The sequence below is a fragment of the Hyperolius riggenbachi genome, chromosome 8, assembly GCF_040937935.1.
Source record: "Hyperolius riggenbachi isolate aHypRig1 chromosome 8, aHypRig1.pri, whole genome shotgun sequence".
Taxonomy (NCBI): domain Eukaryota; kingdom Metazoa; phylum Chordata; class Amphibia; order Anura; family Hyperoliidae; genus Hyperolius; species Hyperolius riggenbachi.
Window position 1 is genome coordinate 131,125,122 of NC_090653.1, and position 22,251 is coordinate 131,147,372.

Genomic DNA, 22,251 nt, shown 5'->3' on the forward strand with positions numbered 1-22,251 from the left:
CAGGTCCTGGGGCACTGTTTTGCCGGGGATCGCGCGCTGGGATGCGCACGCATCCACCGGCAATTGGCTCCACCCACCCGCGACGTCAACCCGCCAGCCAATCGGAAGCGCCGGCGGGTTGTTAACCCGACGATCGCTGGATAGGAAGAGTATAATATGCTTTGTAATGTTTACAAAGTGTATTATACAGGCTGCCTCTTGCCCTGGTGGTCCCAGTGTCCGAGGGACCACCAGGGCAGGCTGCAGCCACCCTAGTCTGCACCCAAACACACTGATCTGCCCCCCCTGCCCCCTGATCGCCCACAGCACCCCTCAGACCCCCCCCCCTGCCCACCCCCCAGACCACTGTTTGCACACAATCACCCCCTAATCACCCATCAATCACTCCCTGTCACTATCTGTAAACGCTGTTTTTTTTTAGTCCCTAAACTGCCCCCTGGGGACTCCTGATCACCCCCCCACCCCTCAGATTCTCCCCAGACCCCCCCCCCTGTGTACTGTATGCATCTATCCCCCCTGATCACCTGTCAATCACCTGTCAATGACCTATCAATGACCCCCTGTCACTGCCACCCATCAATTAGCCCCTAACCTGCCACTTGCGGGCAATCTCATCACCCACCCACACCAATAGATCGCCCGCAGATCCGACATCAGATCACCTCCCAAGTGCAGTGTTTACATCTGTTCTCTACTCTAAACACCCACTTATTACCCATCAATCACCCCCTATCACCACCTGTCACTGTTACCCATCAGATTAGACCCTAATCTGCCCCTTGCGGGCACCCAATTACCCGCCCACATGCTCAGATTGCCCTCAGACCCCCCCCCCCCCTTATCAATTCGCCAGTGCATTATTTACATCCGTTCTTCCCTGTAATAACCCACTGATCACCTGTCAATCACCCCCTGTCACTCCCACCCATCAATCACCCCCTGTCACTGCCACCCATCAATCAGCCCCTAACCTGCCCCTTGCGGGCAATCTGATCACCCACTCACACCAATAGATCGCCCACAGATCCGACGTCAGATCACCTCCCAAGTGCAGTGTTTACATCTGTTCTCTACTCTAAACACCCACTAATTACCCATCAATCACCCCCATCACTGCTACCCATCAGATTAGACCCCTATCTGCCCTTTGCGGGCACCCAATCACCCGCCCACATGCTCAGATCGCCCTCAGACCCCTCCTTATCAATTCGCCAGTGCATTATTTACATCTGTTCTTCCCTGTAATGACCCACTGATCACCTGTCAATCACCTGTCAATCACATCAATCACCCATCAATCACCCCCTGTCACTGCCACCCATCAATCACCCCCTGTCACTGCCACCCATCAATCACCCCCTGTCACTGCCACCCATCAATCAGCCCCTAACCTGCCTCTTGCGGGCAATCTGATCACCCACCCACACCAATAGATCGCCGGCAGATCCGACATCAGATCACCTCCCAAGTGCACTGTTTACATCTGTTCTCTCCTTTAAACACCCACTAATTACCCATCAATCACCCCCTGTCACCACCTGTCACTGCTACCCATCATATTAGACCCCTATCTGCCCCTAGGGCACCCAATCACCCGCCCACAACCTCAGAACGCCCTCAGACCCCAGCCCTGATCACCTCGCCAGTGCATTGCTTGCATCTATTCCCCCCACTAATCACACCTTGAGACACCCATCAATCACCTCCTGTCACCACCTGTCACCCCCTAACACACCTACCCATCAAATCAGGCCCTAATTTGCCCCGTGTGGGCTCCTGATCACTCGGCCAAACCCTCAGATCCCCCTCAGACCCCCTTCCGATCACCTCTCCAGTGCATTGATTGCATCTATTTTCCCCTCTAACCACCCCCTGAGACACCCATCAATCACCTCCTGTCACCCCCCTAGCACTCCTATCCATCAGATCAGGCCCAATACAACCTGTCATGTAAGAGGCCACCCTGCTTATGACCGGTTCCACAAAATTTGCCCCCTCATAGACCACCTGCCATCAAAATTTGCAGATGCTTATACCCCTGAACAGTCATTTTGAGACATTTGGTTTCCAGACTACTCACGGTTTTGGGCCCGTAAAATGCCAGGGCAGTATAGGAACTCCACAAGTGACCCCTTTTTAGAAAAAAGACACCCCAAGGTATTCTGTTAGGTGTATGAAGCGTTCATAGAAGATTTTATTTTTTGTCAAAAGTTAGCGGAAATTGATTTTTATTGTTTTTTCACAAAGTTTCATTTTTCACTAACTTGTGACAAAAAATAAGATCTTTTATGAACTCACCATACACCTAACCTTGGGGTGTCTTCTTTCTAAAATGGGGTCACTTGTGGCGTTCCCATACTGCCCTGGCATTTTAGGGGCCCTAAACCGTGAGGAACAGTCTAGAAAACAAATGCCTCAAAATGACCTGTGAATAGGACGTTAGGCCCCTTAGCGCACCTAGGTTGCAAAAAAGTGCCACACATGTGGTATTGCTGTACTCAGGAGAAGTAGTATAATGTGTTTTGGGGTGTATTTTTACACATACCCATGCTGGGTGGGAGAAATATCTCTGTAAATGACAATTTTTTGATTTTTTTTTACACACAATTGTCCATTTACAGAGATATTTCTCCCACTCAGCATGGGTATGTGTAAAAATACACCCCAAAACACATACTACTTCTCCTGAGTACGGCGATACCACATGTGGCACTTTTTTGCACCCTAACTGCGCTAAGGGGCCCAAAGTCCAATGAGTACCTTTAGGATTTCACAGGTCATTTTGCAACATTTGGTTTCAAGACTACTCCTCACGGTTTAGGACCCCTAAAATGCCAGGGCAGTATAGGAACCCCACAAATGACCCCATTTTAGAAAGAAGACACCCCAAGGTATTCCGTTAGGAGTATTGTGAGTTCATAGAAGATTTTATTTTTTTGTCACAAGTTAGCGGAAAATGACACTTTGTGAAAAAAAAAAAAAACAATTACAATCAATTTCCGCTTACTTGTGACAACAACAACAACAACAACAACAAATAACATTTGTAAAGCGCTTTTCTCCCGTGGGACTCAAAGCGCATAAGCATGGCTCCGACCATCGTGGTACAGAGGAAGAATTTTATAAATCTGGAAACGCCAGGCTAAACAGGTGGCTTTTCAGTCTGGATTTGAATAGCTCCAGGGATGGTGCTGTCTTTACTGGGTGTGGTAGGGAGTTCCAAAGAGTAGGGGCAGCATGACAGAAGGCTCTGTCTCCAGATTTTTTGAGGTGCACTCTGGGAGTGACCAAGTTTATAGAACTTGCTGATCTGAGGTTGTGAGAGGTGTGGTGCAGCTTCAGCAAGTCCTTCATGTATCCAGGGCCCAGATTGTGCAGGGATTTGAATGTCAGCAGTCCAATCTTGAAGAGTATTCTCCATTCTACTGGTAGCCAGTGCAGTGAGCGAAGGATCGGTGTAATGTGACAGTGGCGAGGCTGGTTTGTTAGCAATCTGGCAGCAGCATTCTGCACTAATTGCAGGCGACGCAGGTCTTTTTTGGGGAGGCCAGCATAAAGGGCATTGCAGTAGTCCAGCCGTGATGTGATGAAGGCGTGGACTAGGGTTTGAAGATCCTCTGGGGGAATCAGATGTTTAATCTTTGCAATGTTCTTCAGATGAAAGAAGGAAGATTTAACTACAGATGAAATTTGGTTTCTGAAACTCAATTCCCTATCGATTAGTACGCCAAGGCTGCGCACAAGGTTGGAGCTGTTTATGTCTGAATTCCCAATCCTGATTGGTGTTGCTTTAGGATAGAGCTGTTTTGATGGCGAGCACTGGCTTTGGACAAACAGGACCTCAGTTTTGTCAGCATTCAGTTTCAACCAGTTATCATTCATCCATGCCTGAAGATCAGCTAAGCAAGAGTTTATTTTTGGGGTAGGGTCTGTTCCACCAGGTTTGAAGGACAGGTATAGCTGTGTGTCATCGGCGTAGCAGTAGTACGTCAGGCCATGTCGTTGGATAAGTGTACCGAGTGGCAACATGTAGATTGCAAACAGCAGAGGGGATAGGATTGATCCTTGTGGCACTCCGAATTGTAGAGGTGCAGGTTTGGACATTATAGGTCCTAGGGATACTCTCTGTGTTCTGTCAGTCAGGAATGATCTGAACCACTGGAGGACTGATCCACTGATGCCACAGTACTCCTGCAGTCTGTTAAGCAGGATTTCATGGTCAACTGTATCAAAAGCAGCTGAGAGATCCAACAGGATTAGGATGGAGCATTCCCCTCTGTCCCTTGCCATGAGCAGATCGTTGCAGACTTGGATGAGGGCTGTTTCACAGCTGTGGTGTTTCTTAAAGCCAGATTGTAGAGAGTCCAGGATGTTGTTTACTGACAGCCTGGTTTCAAGTTGCAGATAGACAGCCTTTTCAATAACTTTACCTAAGAAGGGGAGGTTGGAGACAGGTCTGTAGCTGCTCATAGCATCTGGATCCATGGAAGGTTTTTTAAGAAGGGGCTTGATGATTCCTTCTTTTAGAGAGGTAGGAAACCTCCCTGCTTGCAGAGAGCAATTTACTATTTTGTGAAATGCTGGACCAAGCAGGTCAGGGCATTTCAGCATATGTTTAGTTGGTCCAGGGTCCAGGTCGCAGGTTGTCTGGCGGAGACGACAGAGGATGTCTAAGATCTCTTCCTCACTAATACTTTTGAAATCAGTCCAGGGTGTTAGGTTGTTTTTGCAGCTATTTCCATTAGTTGCATGAGTCTTGGGTGCTGTGGACTGAATGAGAGACCGAATAGAAGTTACTTTGTCAGCAAAGTAGCAGGCAAATTTCTCATATAGCTCCTTTGAGGGAGTTATAGTGGGTTTTAGACAGGATGGATTACATAGTCTATCAACTGTGCGGAATAGTTGGGCTGGTCTGTTGGCGGCCTTTGCGATCTCCTGTGATAGGTAGGAGGATTTTTTCTTGGTGATCGCATTTTGGTAGCTTTCCCGGTGAGAGACAAGGGTGTGTTTATCTTTTGAATTCTGAGATTTTCGCCACTTCCTTTCTAGTCTGCGCACTTCTTTCTTTAGGTCCTTTAGTGAGCTGTCAAACCACCGTGCATGGTGAAGTGGTGTAGATCGTTTGATGCGAAATGGAGCGAGGGCGTCATAGGCAGATGACACTGCATGGTTGTATATCAGGACCATGGAGTCTGGGTCTGCGCAATGATTGGTTAATGCGTCGAAGTTGAGGATATTCTGAACGTGCTGGGGTGAGACATCTTTCAGTGAACGGTATTTTATGAGTTCTTTCCCTCTGTGTTTTATCGCTGGTGCTGTCAGAGAGAAGTGGATGGTGTGGTGGTCTGACCATACCACTGGGTTTATATCCATGTGTGATATTAAAAGTCCGGAATGAAATATAAGATCCAGGGTGTGCCCTTTCGTATGGGTGGGGAGGTTGATAGCCTGAGAGAAACCCAGTTCATTCATTATGAGAAGTAGTTCACTTCCTAGCTGGGAGTCGTGATCATCCACCCATGCATTGAAGTCTCCCAGGATGATCCATCTAGGGTGTTCCACTGTTACGCAGGATAAAAGTTCAGATATTTCCTTAAGAAAGGCTGGACCATTTTTTGGGGGACGGTATATGAGCAATATGTTGATGTTTACTTCTGCTGACAGTTGAGCTGCAATACATTCAAAGGTTTCAATGGGGAATATGGGCAGGGGCCTTATGTTCAAGGAGGATCTGAAGCATATGGCAACCCCCCCACCCTTGCCGACTTGTCTCTCACAGTGCAAGATTGAATAATTGGCCGGCACGGTTGCTTCAAGAGTTGGGCCTGCATGCTTCCCAAGCCAGGTCTCTGTCAAAAAGGTCAAATCAGAGAGCTCTATTAGGTCATGTATAGTTGCAAAAGTTGACAAAAAAATAAAATCTTTTATGAACTCACCATACTCCTAACGGAATACCTTGGGGTGTCTTCTTTCTAAAATGGGGTCATTTGTGGAGTTCCTATACTGCCCTGGCATTTTAGGGGCCCTAACCCGTGAGGAGTAGTCTTGAAACCAAATGTCGCAAAATGACCTGTGAAATCCTAAAGGTACTCATTGGACTTTGGGCCCCTTAGCGCACCTAGGTTGCAAAAAAGTGTCACACATGTGGTATTGCCGTACTCAGGAGAAGTAGTATAATGTGTTTTGGGGTGTATTTTTACACATACCCATGCTAGGTGGGAGAAATATCTCTGTAAATGGACAATTGTGTGTAAAAAAAAAATCAAAACATTGTCATTTACAGAGATATTTCTCCCACCCAGCATGGGTATGTGTAAAAATACACCCCAAAACACATTATACTACTTCTCCTGAGTATGGCGATACCACATGTGTGACACTTTTTTGCAGCCTAGGTGCGCTAAGGGGCCCAACGTCCTATTCACGGGTCATTTTGAGGCATTTGGTTTCTAGACTACTCACGGTTTAAGGCCCCTAAAATGCCAGGGCAGTATAGGAACCCCACAAGTGACTCCATTTTAGAAAGAAGACACCCCAAGGTATTCCGTTAGGTGTATGGTGAGTTCATAGAAGGTTTTATTTTTTGTCACAAGTTAGTGGAAAATGACACTTTGTGAAAAAAACAATAAAAATCTTCTATGAACTCGTCATACACCTAACGGAATACCTTGGGGTGTCTTTTTTTCTAAAACGGGGTCACTTGTGGGGTTCCTATACTGCCCTGGCATTTTAGGGGCCCAAAACCGTGAGGAGTAGTCTGGAAACCAAATGCCTCAAAATGACTGTTCAGGGGTATATGCATCTGCAAATTTTGATGACAGCTGGTCTATGAGGGAGCGAATTTTGTGGAACCGGTCATAAGCAGGGTGGCCTCTTAGATGACAGGTTGTATTGGGCCTGATCTGATGGATAGGAGTGCTAGGGGTGTGACAGGAGGTGATTGATGGGTGTCTCAAGGGGTGATTAGAGGGGAAAATAGATGCAATCAATGCACTGGGGAGGTGATCGGAAGGGGGTCTGAGGGGGATCTGAGGGTTTGGCCGAGTGATCAGGAGCCCACACAGGGCAAATTAGGGCCTGATCTGATGGGTAGATGTGCTAGGGGGTGACAGGTGGTGACAGGAGGTGATTGATGGGTGTCTCAAGGTGTGATTAGAGGGGGGAATAGATGCAAGCAATGCACTGGCGAGGTGATCAAGGCTGGGGTCTGAGGGCATTCTGAGGGTGTGGGCGGGTGATTGGGTGCCCTAGGGGCAGATAAGGGTTTGATCTGATGGATAGCAGTGACAGGTGGTGACAGGGGGTGATTGATGGGTGATTGATGGGTAATTAGTGGGTGTTTAGAGGAGAGAACAGATGTAAACAATGCACTTGGGAGGTGATCTGACGTCGGGTCTGCGGTCGATCTGATGGTGTAGGTGGGTGATCAGATTGCCCGCAAGGGTGCAGGTTAGGGGCTGATTGATGGGTGGTAGTGACAGGGGGTGACAGGGGGTGATTGATGGGTGATTGACAGGTGAGTTGGGCCCTGATGACATCCTTGTGCGGATCGACGTGGAGAGCTTGTACACGTCGATTCCCCACGAGGTTGGCATCGGGGCCGCCCGGTTTTTCCTGGAGGATGTGAACCCTGAAGCCCATCTTCACAATTCCATCATAGTGGACGCGCTTCATTTTGTCCTGGAGCACAACTGTTTTGCTTTTGGTAGCTCCCACTATAGGCAGGTGCGGGGCACATCTATAGGTGCGGCCTGCACACCTGTCTATGCCTGTCTCCATCTTGGCCAGTGGGAGCGCCAGGAGGTGTACCCCCTCCCGGAATTCGAGAAACATGTCCAATTATGGATCCGCTTTATAGATGATGTGCTGGTTGTGTGGAGGGGAACTGAGGAGGAACTCGATTCATTTATGAATCAATTAAATAGAAATGACCGGAACATCTCGCTCACTTATGTGACGAGCAGGTCTGACATTATGTTCCTGGACCTGCACATCTGGAGGGAGGGAGGTGGTGTGAGAACCACAACCTTCCGGAAGCCAACTGCAGGCAATACTGTCCTCCACGCACCCAGCCACCATCCTCGACATCTTAAAAGCGGAATACCATATAGCCAGTTTCTGCGATTACGCAGAAACTGTTCTAATGAACAGGATTTTTAAACTGAATCTTTGGCAACGTATGATCGGTTCCGGAAGAGGGGCTACCAACATGAGGTGTTGTGCTCGGGATTTAGGCGAGCTAGAGAGCGCCCGAGGGAGGAACTGTTAGGAGGTGAGGGAAAAGGGAGGTTGCAGAAACAGGCGAGAGAAAACAAACTCGCCCAAATTTATAACCCCATATAATTCCAACTGGGAAAAGATTAGTGAGATATTGTCCCAACATTGGCCGGTGTTACAAACTGACCCAAAATTAAAGCAGATAGTGGGAGATAGACCTATGCTAGTTGCTAAAAGGGCACCAAGCTTGAGAGATGCTCTGGTCCACTCAGATGCTACTTCAAAAGAAAAAACATCATGGTTAAATAAGAGCAATGTGGTCGGAATGTATCGGTGTGGTAACTGTGTGGCTTATGAAAGAATGATACCTACAAAGGTTTTCCACGACTCTCAGAAAAGAAGAGAATGGAGAATAAAAAGTTTTATAAATTGCAACACTGAATGGGTAATTTAACAACAAAACAACAAACACAGAACACTTATATCGCGCTTTTCTCCTGGCGGACTCAAAGCGCCAGAGCTGTAGCCACTAGGACGCGCTCTATAGGCAGTAGCAGTGTTAAGGAGACTGGCCCAAGGTCTCCTGCTGAATAGGTGCTGGCTTACTGAACAGGCAGAGCCGAGATTTGAACCCTGGTCTCCTGTGTCAGAGGCAGAGCCCTTAACCATTACTCCATTTAGCCATCTATAGATTGGAGTGCCCCTGCCACAAACTCTATGTAGGTCTGACCACTAGAAAATTGAAAACCCGAGTGATGGAACATGTTTCTAATATATGCAGTGGATTACAGAAAAATGGCGAATATAAGAGTGCAGTGGCAGAGCACTTCTGCCTTGAACATAAGGGTGATCCAAGTGGCCTTACTGCAATAGGAGTCGTTCAAGTACCAGTGGATAGGAGAGGGGGAGATCGATTGAGGAGATTGAAACAATTAGAGAGTAGGTGGATCTACTTATTAGGAGCCCTGAACCCTGATGGTATGAATAGTGAATTGGACTTTGCTCCGTTCTTACCACAATGAGTAATAAACTCGTACATAAACAAAAAAACTCACCTTGAGGTAGTGCATCCGAATGAAGAGAATAAATAGAATAATTTGATTGGAGAAAGTGGACTAGAGATGTGCATCCCAGATGTTAGTAGGACTGGCATGGGGATGTGCGCAGATATAAAAAGAGGTCTAAGTGATAGCTCGGGCATTGATGCCTCCGCTGTGAGTGTATAAGAGAAATATACTAAATGTGCTGAATATACGTGCTCTATTGACATTGATTGCTATGGGAATGGTCTGGGCAGGAAGGAAGGAGACACGAGGGAATTCCACGCCCTGCAGGCCCAATAGGAATAAAGTTGGCAGTTCAGCCAATCACCAGCCAAGCACATCCTGACGAAGCTCGCAAAGGGGCGGGCGCAACGCGTCGATGGGCGGGTGCAAATCCCGTAGCCTGTGAGGACACTCACGCAGCTGCAGCATTAACTTTACGAATGGAGGTTGGCGTCCGCTCTCTGCTAGGGCGTATGCGGAACAGGTTGAGCTGACTTAGAGACCACCAACTATGGAGGCTTGCCGGCTGATTGCTGATGGTCCTGATACCTGTGGGAGACCTGTTCGGAACAGTCCGGATTACTGGACGACTGGACGGAAGTACACACGTGTGGTGAGATCATATAATGCCAGCATGAAGTTCTGTTATGTGCTTGCAAGCTGAAGACTAACAATTACGCTTACTGCTGCTGCAATCCTCTCCCCCTCTCTGAAGATAGGGACGTCACATTGGTACTGGTACCAGAAGGGGTGAATGAGTAGTAATGCATGCATGGTGAGTGATTGTTTTGTTGCGCTCAATATGGCTATTTTTAATTGTTTTTAAGCTGTCCTGCCACACATATGCCAACCTTAAATAAAGTTTATTTTCTACTTTTTGATACCCAAGAGGGACCGAGTTATTTTTCAAATTGCTATAGATTGACAGGTGATTGACAGGTGATCAGTGGGTTATTACAGGGAAGAACAGATGTAAATAATGCACTGGCGAATTGATAAGGAGGGTCTGAGGGCAATCTGAGCATGTGGGCGGGTGATTGGGTGCCTGCAAGTGGCAGATTAGGGTCTAATCTGATGGGTAACAGTGACAGGTGGTGATAGGGGGTGATTGATGGGTAATTAGTGGGTGTTTAGAGGAGAGAACAGATGTAAACACTGCACTTGGGAGGTGATCTGACGTCGGGTCTGCGGACGATCTGATGGTGTGGATTGATGATCAGATTGCCTGCAAGGGGCAGGTTAGGGGCTGATTGATGGGTGGCAGTGACAGGTGATGACAGGGGGTGATTGATGGGTGATTGACAGGTGATCAGTGGGTTATTACAGGGATGAACAGATGTAAATAATGCACTGGCGAATTGATAAGGGGGGGTCTGAGGGCAATTTGAGCATGTGGGCGGTTGATTGGGTGCCCGCAAGGGGCAGATTAGGGTCTAATCTGATGGGTAACAGTGACAGGTGGTGATAGGGGGTGATTGATGGGTGGCAGTGACAGGGGGTGATTGATGGGTGATTGACAGGTGATTGGCAGATGATCAGTGGGTTATTACAGGGATGAACAGATGTAAATAATGCACTGGCGAATTGATAAGGGGGGGGGGGGGTCTGAGCGCAATCTGAGCGTGTGGGCGGGTGATTGGATGCCCACAAGGGGCAGATTAGGGTCTGATCTGATGGGTAACAGTGACAGGTGGTGATAGGGGTGATTGATGGGTAATTAGTGGGTGTTTAGAGGAGAGAACAGATGTAAACAATGCACTTGGGAGGTGATCTGTCGTCGGGTCTGCGGGCGATCTGATGGTGTGGGTGGGTGATCAGATTGCCCGCAAGGGGCAGGTTAGGGGCTGATTGATGGGTGGCAGTGACAGGGGGTGATTGATGGGTGGCAGTGACAGGGGGTAATTGACGGGTGATTGACAGGTGATTGACAGGTGATTGACAGGTGATCAGTGGGTTATTACAGGGAGGATAGATGCATACAGTCATACAGTACACAGAGGGGGGGGGGGGTCTGGGGAGAATCTGAGGGGTGGGGGGTGATCAGGAGTCCCCAGGGGGCAGTTAAGGGAATAAAATAAAAATAGCGTTGACAGATAGTGATAGGGAGTGATTGATGGGTGATTAGGGGGGTGATTGGGTGCAAACAGTGGTCTGGGAGGTGGGCAGGGGGGGTCTGAGGGGTGCTGTGGGCGATCAGCGGGCAGGAGGGGGCAGATCAGTGTGTTTGGGTGCAGACTAGGGTGGCTGCAGCCTGCCCTGGTGGTCCCTCGGACACTGGGACCACCTGGGCAGGAGGCAGCCTGTATAATACGCTTTGTATACAATACAAAGCGTATTATACGCTTGTATTGCAGGAGGTCAGGGGTTAACATCCCGCCGGCGCTTCCGTACGGCCGGCGGGATGCTGTCGCGGGTGGGCGGAGCCTGTTGCCAGGGGCAGTGCGCGTCACCTGTGACGCGATCGATGCCCCGCAGAGCCGAAAAGGACGCACCGCTGATGGGCATATTGCGGTCCTTTCGGCATCCACTTTGCCGCCGCCCATCAGCTGTGGGCGTTCGGCAAGTGGTTAAGTTGGAGCAATTGTACCATGCTCTCAGATATTGGCCCTGTAGATGCTCCAGATCAAATGCGAGGGTTGAAAGCTATTTGCATGTAAAATAGTATTGTAGGCCATAGGTTTTTGATACAGAGTTGTATTAATTTCTCCATTGCTTTCTATGCGGACAAACAAATCAAGAAAAGGTATCAACTGTTCATGGTAACTGTAAGTTAGTTTCAAATTTTTGGTAGCATATGTGTATCAGCGCCAAGGAAACAAAGTGGCCGCTGCTGAGAGAAGAACAATGTCCAGAGTTCACAAGCAGGTAAATTATATATGATCAGCGCAGAGTCCAAAAACAAAAGACGAGTCTTCAACAAAGATTAAAAGCAGTTCAATCTCCACCACAGTAAGTATGGGGGTCACGGCACAGCTCTGAAATCATGGATACCCAAAAAAAGGAAAGAGGCTAACCAGATGGTGACAACGCACATTATAAGACCTCTTGCACACTGCACGCGATTCCGATTCAGATTCTGCTTTTTAATCTGTTTTTACATCTGATTCAGATTCCGATTTGCAGTGTGCAGGGAGCAAACTGCAAATCTGAATCTGAATCTGAAGTAAAAACTGATTAAAAAGTGGAATCTGAATCTGAATCGCTTGCAGTGTGCAAGAGGCCTAAGGTTGTATAGATGATTTGGTAGGACATCAGGAAGCAACAGTCTGTCCAGGATCCACCAATTCAGCATCAGGGCCGGCGCTACCATAGAGGCGAAAGGGGCAATTGCCCCAGGGCCCCAGAGCTTGTAGGGGCCCCCAGTGGCTACAAGAGGAAAAAAAATTTCAAATCGACCTTATAGTTTTTGAGAAAATCGATTTTAAAGTTTCAAAGGAAAAAAAATACACATTTAAAAACCTGTCGACTTTAATGGTTAACAGGGCCGGACTTTCCAGCGCCCTAGGCCGGCTGTCACCTTCTGCCGCCCCCCCATTCTGTCCAACTCTGACTAGTTTGAACGGGCCCCCCTCTGTTTTGCTGCTTTGCCCCGTTCAACAAAGAAGCAGTGCATGCTCTGTCCACTCCATGTAATTTTGCGCTCCTGTCTGCATGCACAGCAGGCGATAGTGTTCTGGGCTTGCATACTTCAGAAATGATGCTCATGTATGAGCACTCAGCAGCACTTGTCAAGTACACATACCCATAACACTCCCTCGGCTCCTGTGCACATGCATACAGGAGTGCAAAATCACAAGGAACCCCAGTGGACAGCGCTGCTTCTTTGTCCTCTGTGCAACTAGCTGCAGTCAGAGCCACAAACGGAACAGAGCAGTGCAATGGAGAGAAGCCCATCCAAAACAGAGACCAGGTAAGTAGAAGGTTCTGACACTACACACACTGGCAGATGTAGTGTAATGCTAGGTACACATGATGCAATTTTCTGACAGATTTACTGTTGGTCGATTATTTCCACCATGTCTGATCTAATTTCAATTTTTCGATCAATTTGCTGTTCACTTATTTGAAAAAACATTCAGAAAATTGATTGGAAAGCATATCGGACATGTTATTATTATTATTGATTTATAAAGCGCCAACATATTCCGTGGCGCTGTACAAAGTTGGAAATAGTCGATGTGACAGTAAATCTGTCAGAAAATTGCATTGTGTGTACCCAGCATAAGCTCAGGTGTACTTTACACAGTGACAATTTAGCACTTAAGACAGATCTTAAAATCAGTCAGCAGGAAGTTTTGTAACAGAATAACACTTTTTATTGGCTAACCAAAAGAAAAACAGTGAGCCAGTCTTCAGACTTTGTTACTGTATACAAGATGTTAGGCACACAGCTATATATACAGTCAGCAGGAGATCCATTGATTGTTTTGTAAATGTAAATAAATGTAACACAGTTGTCATTCTGTTTCAAAACATCCTGCTTTCCCGGATGGTCAACACAGTACTTTGCTGACAAAAAATGCCAGGAAAGAGTTAAACTGTAGCACAAAGAATGTTGTTGTCATTCTCTAGGAGAAAAAAAAAGCCATACATTTGACAGATCTGAGTTCTTTAACAGCACTGACCTACTAGTAATAAACTAACATCAGTCAGGGAGGGGGAGAGCTGCTAATTCCTGCCCGTGAATGCGTGGTGCATGAAAAAACTAATCTGAACGCAAGAGTTCTGCTACTTGAGCCCATATATTTTTCTTCTCACAGCAGATGGTTTTTCCCTTCTCATCATACAGGTGACAGCAGATGCTGACTGCCATAACACACACTTTGCACAAGTAAGAGCGATGCAGGGATCTCTGGAATTCAGGCAGACCAGAGGAAAGCAGGTGAGGTGATTTACTTTGACATGTGACCTCTTATCTCTCCAAGTCCTGCGCCCTGCTGATTTTTATCACCCTAGGCCTTGGCCTCTGTGACCTTCCCAGAAATCCAGCCCTGATGGTTAATAGCAAATCCACCTTAAATGCTAGAAACCCTAAATTTGCAGAATATGTTAAGGAGATCATTGGGAATAAGAGGAAAAAACAATTTTTCAAAAAGACTTTATAGTTTTTGAGAAAATCGATTTTAAAGTTTAGAAGGAAAAAAGTATACTTTTAAATGCGGTAAATGTCACTTTTAGTAGCAAACCTAACAGTAGTGTAATTTTACATGTATCAAAAGAAAGAGCCATACATTTCCTGATGGGGTTTCCAGTGGGTCCATACACAGCCGCAGCGCTTTGGCCAGGGATCGCTATACAGCCGCAATATGGCTGTATAAAGATCCCTGGCATTTTTTCCTATTTTCCCAATTTTTTTTATGTTTAGAGTGTGGGAATTTTTTTTTTTTTAAATTATGTGGGGTCCCTCACCTAAAACTTTTTAAACCCTTGTCCCCCATGCAGGCTGGGATAGCCAGAATGTGGAGCTCCGACCGATTGGGGCTTCACACCCTGACTATACCAGCTGCGAAAAAGGTCCCTTAATGCCGATTTTTGTTCTGGGGTATCTGTTGGGGGGCCCGCCAGGTTCATTTTGCCCTGGGGCCCCATTGTTGCTTAAACCGGCCCTGTTCAGCATTGATTCATCTCACGAATGGATATCAGTAAACATCATAAAAAACAAACAAACGGCAACTCTAAGTGTAAACCGTTTAATATAGAGTTTTTATAGTAAGAACAGCTTAAAAATAACATAAAAACAAAACTTACATACGAGTCCCATGCAATGGGAACCCCGAGAAAGTTGCACGCGTGTATGGGTCAGCAGTAAAGGACAGTATAAAGGTGCTGCCTGTCTCCTTCCTGACAGGTTTCGCAAACTAGCGTCATCAGAGGATGCTAGTTTGATGACGCTCGTTTGCGAAACCGGTCGGGAAGGAGAAAAGCGGCACATTTATACTTTCCTTTACTGCTGACCCATACACGCGTGCAACTTTCTTGGGGTTCCTGTTGCATGGGCCCCGTATGTAAGTTTTGTTTTTATGTTATTTTTAAGCTGTTTTTACTATAAAAACTCTATATTAAACGGTTTACACTTAGAGTTGCCGTTTGTTTGTTTCTTATGATGTTTACTGATATCCATTTGTGAGATGAATAATTGCTGAATTGGTGGATCCTGGACAGACTGTTGCTTCCTGATGTCCTACCAAATCATTGATACAACCTTATAATGTGGGTTGTCACCAGTTGGTAAGCCTCTTTCCTTTTTTTGGGTATCCATGATTGCAGAGCTGTGCCGTGACCCCCATACTTATTGTGGTGGAGATTTACCTGCTCTTATTCTTTGTTGAAGACTCATCTTTTGTTTTTGGACTCTGGGCTGATCATATATAACATTTTTGGTATTTGTATTGAGAACCTCCACAAACTCAAACAATGTATCCACTGGTCCAGAGCATGAAGATGTTGTCGATGTACCTGTGCTTACAATATATGTACTTATTTTTTTCACTCAAGTTTTCTCCTGGGAGATAATATTTTATCTTCTACTTTAAATTATTTTCTAGCACTTTCAACTGAAAACATGCTGAAAAGTAGGTGAAAAGGTAGTATCAAAATTATTTTGAGTATTTTCTTTCTTTCTGCTGGCTTAAAAGACATTCTATTAGTGGCTTAAAAGACATTCTATTGAAAAGTTTAAAAATATCACTTAGGATAAATCTCAGGAGAAAACGTTATTTGCATATGGGCCTAGATGTCTCTGTCAAGCACTGCTTCTTTCAGCTGTTGCATAGGCATGTTCATAGCCTCACATGTGTCTATTCATCTTAGCCTCTGCCATCCTCTTCTTCTTTTACCCTCAATTTTTCCGAGCATCAAAGATTTCTCCAAAGAATCTGGTCTTCTCATTATGTGACCAAAGTATATGAGCCTACTCTAGTTAACGTTTGCTAAGGAAACCAGACGAACAGAAGCCTTTCTCTGGATTGCTACCCAGCTGTTGTGAAGAGGCTTGTGTAGCTCAATGAAGGAGTGAACAATATCGTGTAGGGCCACCTAAGACAAGCAGGTCATTGCAGAGAGATCTGACTAAACACTATCTGCTGGAGATGGTAGTGGTAGCCCACTCCAGTTAACTTAAGCCAAGAAAAAATAACAGTCACCGTGTGGTCCAAGTAGTGTCACAAGATTGTAGGAAACAGTCACAAGACTGAGATTGAGCAGCACCACTAACATTTTGTGCAGGAAAATGTTTTCACATATACACTATTCAGTTATGCATTTTGCTGTTGGCTGTGGTCCAAATTTAAATCAGGTCATATTAAATTGCTTTACGTTTCCTGATCCCTATGGCAAATCATTTAGAAGAAATGACTCTGTCAGGGAGAACTATTACAAATTTGTATTCCAAAATCGCAAAGAACTAAGCATTCTAGATAAACAAAATAAATGAACAACATTGCCTGGCACTTTGCTCCAGATTAGTCTATTTTTATATTGAATAAATCATAAACATCAAACCATACCAATCTGCAATGTTCCGAAGCCATTTTTCATTGAACAGAACAAAGTCATTTACTGAACTGAGCACCGTGAATAGCTTCTATCATGCGCTGAACCATTAAGCTATTGATAAATAAAACAAAGCACACTCCCTGTATGACTGCTAATATTTCTCCTTGACGGCAGTAACACTGTTTGACAGTTATAAATAAGGGTCATGGAAATAAATTGTTTTATATGATTGCGCATTGTAATTTGAAAACAATCGGGGAGCTACATTAAGGGAAAAAAATAAAACAATTGAAAACAATCAAACTATCCTATAAACAGTTTCACATTGAGGTATGTTATGCATATAATGAATGTTTCATCATTTATATTTGCTCATTGAGGCAGGATATTTACACCCTCATTTGTTTATATGTGTAAGGAAATCTGTGCATGTTGAAGTCTGGCAAATACACATGAGATTTCATGGACGATTCCTGTTGTTTCAGAGCAAATAGTGACAGCAGGATCCAGCTGGGCACATCTGTAGAGAAGAGACAGAGTTTTCAAGCAGCGAAGCAGCTGACAGAGCTTCACAACAGTGGTGGGAATGAACACAATAGCAGTTATAATTCCTTGTTGACAATAGTGAATATGATAATTTACACGTGTTTCAAGAGACAGCTGTCAGTAAGGGTGTGTACACATCCAGTTTTGATTGTCAATATTACCACTTTCAAGTAGTATGTGGGCATGAACATATTGTGCAGGTAAGCTCTCATACTACACGGAAGTGGCAAAATTGACCATTCAAAATTGAATGTGTGTATCAAGCTTAAAGAGAATCTGTACTCTGAAATTCTTACAATAAAAAGCATACCATTCTATTCATTATGTGCTCCTGGTCCCCTCTGTGCTGTTTCTGCCATTCTCTGCTGCAAACCTGGCTTGTAATTGCCAGTTTTAGGCAGTGTTTACAAACAAACTAACCAGCTTCTAATAGGCTCAGCTAAGCAGAGTGTGTTAGTCACACAGAGCCTGCAGGGGGTGTGTACAGCTTCTAGCTAATCACAAGCAGCCCTGCACATTCCAGTCTGACTGCCTCAGCCTGACTGTGCCGACTATAGAGAGAAGATTAGATCATATAACAGAGATAACACAGCTACTGTGCAATTAGGAAAAGCTGCAGTAAGCCAGACCACATTAGAAAAGGCATAGGAACTTATAGCATAGAAGAAATAAAGATAAACAATTTGTTACAGAGTCTCTTTAAGGCTGCTTTCACAGTGGGACATTACAGGCGCACGTTAGAGCAGCCTGTAACGCAGCCCAACTCACAGTAATGAAAAATCAATGGGCTGTTCACAGTGCGCACTTTGCGTTACAGTGTAACGCTGGACGTTCAAAGAAAGTGCAGCATGCTGTGCGTTATACGCGGGTTTTAGCTGTGTTAGACTGTTTGCACATGCTCAGTAAGGGGAGAGTCCGCTATTGTTCCTAACCACATGGCTAATTAATATTCCCTGCACTGTAGTGTTGTCCAGATCATGAACGATTCGGATCTTTGATCTGGATCTTTTTTGTGAGTCGAATCATCCGAATCATCACAATGAAGGATTCGGTTCACAGTGGATGTCTGGAAGAAACAGGAACTGCAGCTTCTGTGCACAAGCACAATCTTCCTGCTGCATCTCTCCCTTCCCCATTAGCACCCCTCAATGTGCCTTCATTCTCCTGCACCTCTCACTCTGCTGCACCCCTGCATCCTGCTTCCCTAGTAAAATGATTCAAACATTCGGTTCAAAGATCCGGATCTTTTCAATGATCCAATTCGAATCATCCGAATTATTGAAAAGATCTGGACTTCCCAGGATAGCACCAAGAGCCTCATAACACGGCTTAATCTGACGTCCAACTTCAACACCACCATGTGTTGCGTTAGGGGCACGTTATGCGACCTTAACGTCCCCTAAAACGCAACGTCTTGGTGTGAAAGAGGCCTAAAGGGAAGGTGCGAGCTGGATAAAAAAATAAGATCTACTTATCTTGGGCTTCCTCCAGCCCCTGGCAGCCTATGTGTCCCTGGCTGCAGCTCCGCTCCCAGCCGGTGGCCCTGGGTCCAAGCCACATGAGCGCTATCATAAGTGGCGTGGCCACACGCTCACGCAGACTCAGAAGATGCTGACCTGATGAGGTCGGCAACTGCAACGGAGGGGACCCTGGGCCACCGGCTGTGAGCGGAGCTACGTCGCAGGATATATAGACTGTCAGGGGATGGAGGAAGCCCCAGGTAAATAGATCTTATTTTTTTATTCGAGTGCTTATAGTCATAATTCACCAATTTCCTCCATCTGCACCAAATTCATATGCCTTAAAATTCAAAATAACAGTTTCAAATTGAAGCAATCTCTAGCTAACATGTTCAGAGAAGTTAAGAGAAATTTCTGAGGTGCTTGGGAAGCAGTTAGAAATATTGATGTATTTGAGATGCTGTAAGGAGAATTAAGAAACCTCTTGATGAGTGTGAAAGTTGATGAGTGCAAAAGTTGGTCTAAGGTTCAACATTAAAAAAAAAAATCAGATCATGGTATCAGGACCCATTCGCTCCTGACATTTACAGGGGGAAGAAATGGAAGCAGTATAAGACTTTGTGTTCTTGGGCTCAAAGATCACTGCAGATGAAGAACAGTCACAAAAGTTAAAAAGACATTCTCCCCCTTGGAAGAAAAGCAATGACAAACTTGGACAATGGCCTCAATTCACTAAACTTCTGTCTTTAACTACTTGCTGCATGCCGTGCAGTATATTCACGGCCCTTTAAAAAAGACAGGATGCAGCAGGGCCGTGAAAACAAGTCTGCAGCAACATGCAGCCGCCGCTCGCTCCCGTTCGCGCGTGCGCGCGCACCGCCGTTACCGCCGCTTAGAGGGGAAGTTAATGAATGGGACCGCAGGTCCCATTCATAAATCTAAGTCCCCGATTCAATGAATACCAGCGTCTACGAGACGCCGGCATTCATTGTATCTTCCTGTGTTACACAGCCACGGATTACTTCCGATCCACGTGCTTACGTACGTGAATCGGAAATGACGACTGAGGACATCTTGTGGCCAAATAGTATATTGCACCAAAATTGCATTTTATTTAATAAAAATCCCCACACTGACTGATATAATTAACTATTTCCCTCCCACACCCTCCCATAATACCCAAACTTTTTTTTTTATTTATAAAAGGGGGGAAAAAATTTCATCAAAAAAAAAAAATATAAGTAGTTACCTTAGGGACTGAACTTTTTAAAAATTTATGTCAAGGCAGTATATTACTATTAATTTTTAATTTATGGGCTTGTAATTAGTGATGGACGCAAAATTGAAAAAAATGCACCTTTATTTCCAAATGAAATATTGGCACCATACATTGTACTAGGGAAATTTTTTGAACGTTGCAATAACCGGGACAAAAGGGCACATAAAATGTGTGGCTTTTATCCACAGTAGAATGTTTTATTTTAACACTATAATGGTCAAAAACGGAAAAATAATGCATTTTATAATTTTTTTTTCTTATTATTCATGTTAAAATGCATTTAGGATAAAATAATTCTTGGCATACTGTACACCCAAAGAAAGCCTAATTGGTGGCAAGAAAAACAAGATATAGATCATTACGCTGTGATTAGTAGTGATTAAGTTATTGGTAAAAGAAAGGGAGGAGCGCTGACAGGTGAAAATTGCTCTGGTCCACAAGAGGAAAAATGCCTCAGGTGTCAAGTGGTTAATAACATTTCTAGAATTATCACCATGGTGATAAGGCATGTAGTATTCAGGAAACATTTTACCTCAGGCAAACCTAAAGTTAACTCTTCTGTCTTTAAAGGGATACTGTAGGGGGGTCGGGGGAAAATGAGCTGAACTTACCCGGGGCTTCTAATGGTCTAATGGTCCCCGGCAGACATTCTGTGTTGGCACAGCCACTCACCGATGCTCCGGCCCCGCCTCCAGTTCACTTCTGGAATTTCTGACTTTAAAGTCAGAAAACCACTGCGCGTGCACGCCCGTGTCCTCGATCCCGCTGATGTCACCAGCAGTGTACTGCGCAGACACAGTCCATACTGGGCCTGCGCTGTGCGCTCTTGATGACATCAGCGGGATCGAGGACACGGCAACGCAGGCTCACTGGTTTTCAGACTTTAAAGTCTGAAATTCCAGAAGTGAACCGGAGGCGGGGCCGGAGCATCGGTGAGTGGCTGTGCCAATACAGGATGTCTGCGGGGGACCGTTAGAAGCCCCGGGTAACTTCAACTCATTTTCCCCCGACCCCTCTACAGTATCCCTTTAAGTTAAGGTGAGATCTCTAAAGTTAACTCTTCAATCCTTAAAATAACTCCAGAACTGCATGTGAAAATAACTTCAGAGCAGGTAAATTAACTACAGAGAAGGTAACTTAAAGAGAACCTGTACTGAGTAAAATTATTTAAAATAAACACATGAGGTAACTTTAAATGAACTTTACATAGTTACCTTGCTATCAGTTCCTCTTAGAAGCTCACCATTTTCTTCTGACAATTATCCCTTCCAGTTCTGACAATATTTTGTCAGATCTGAAATATATCAGTTGCTGTCAGTAAAATATCAGTTGCTGTCAGTTATAGCTGAGAGGAAAACTGATGTACCAAGTAATGTCCATGTTTCCCTATGGCTCAAGTAGGCGATGTTACAGTTTAACTGTGTGCTGACCAGAAAGCTGTTATGGGTAATGGCCATTTCCATAAAGGAGGACGGAACATTTCCTTGATCACAGTGAACAAACAGGACGCAGGACAGGAGAAAGACACTGAGGAGTAGACTACATGGAAGGTAAGTATGACTTGTGTATGCTTATTTTGACTTTTAATTTTCAGTTCAGGTTTTCTTTAAGGAATGAAGAGATAAGATAACTTTCTCACTGTGAAAACGTATCTCTACACCTTAATTAATGTGTGGTGATAAGTTTTCTCTTGCCTTATTATCTCCAGCATGATCTTAGTGAATTGAGGCCACTGTAATAAAAAGTAGAGATGACACCTTATCAACAGAGGTTTGCACAGTCAAAAGGTGCATACACACGCACTACGGAAGCCAACAACGGGTCTGTCAGACCCTCCCACTGGGCGGACTTTCAGCCGACAGTAGTGCTTGTGTACGCACTATCGGCGGACTGATAAGGCTGTTCCAGAACGATCCGCTGAGCATATTGCTTCCACTAAGCTAACTCTCCAGAGGCTTCCTGTGTCCTTCTGCAGACCACCGCCACTGCCTAGAACCCTCTTGAAGATCGCATTCACGCTCCTCTTTTTGCACGAGTGCGGCTGTGCTGCATCTATGAATGAATGGCCGCACCTACGCAGCGGCACAGAGCTGCTCATGGATGAACGGCTCTGGCTTTCTGTGCAGGTGCAGCCATACTCGTGCAGGCGCAGTATGGCTGTGCTCATGCATGAAGAGGAGCATGGCAAGGAGACATATCCGATAAGCTC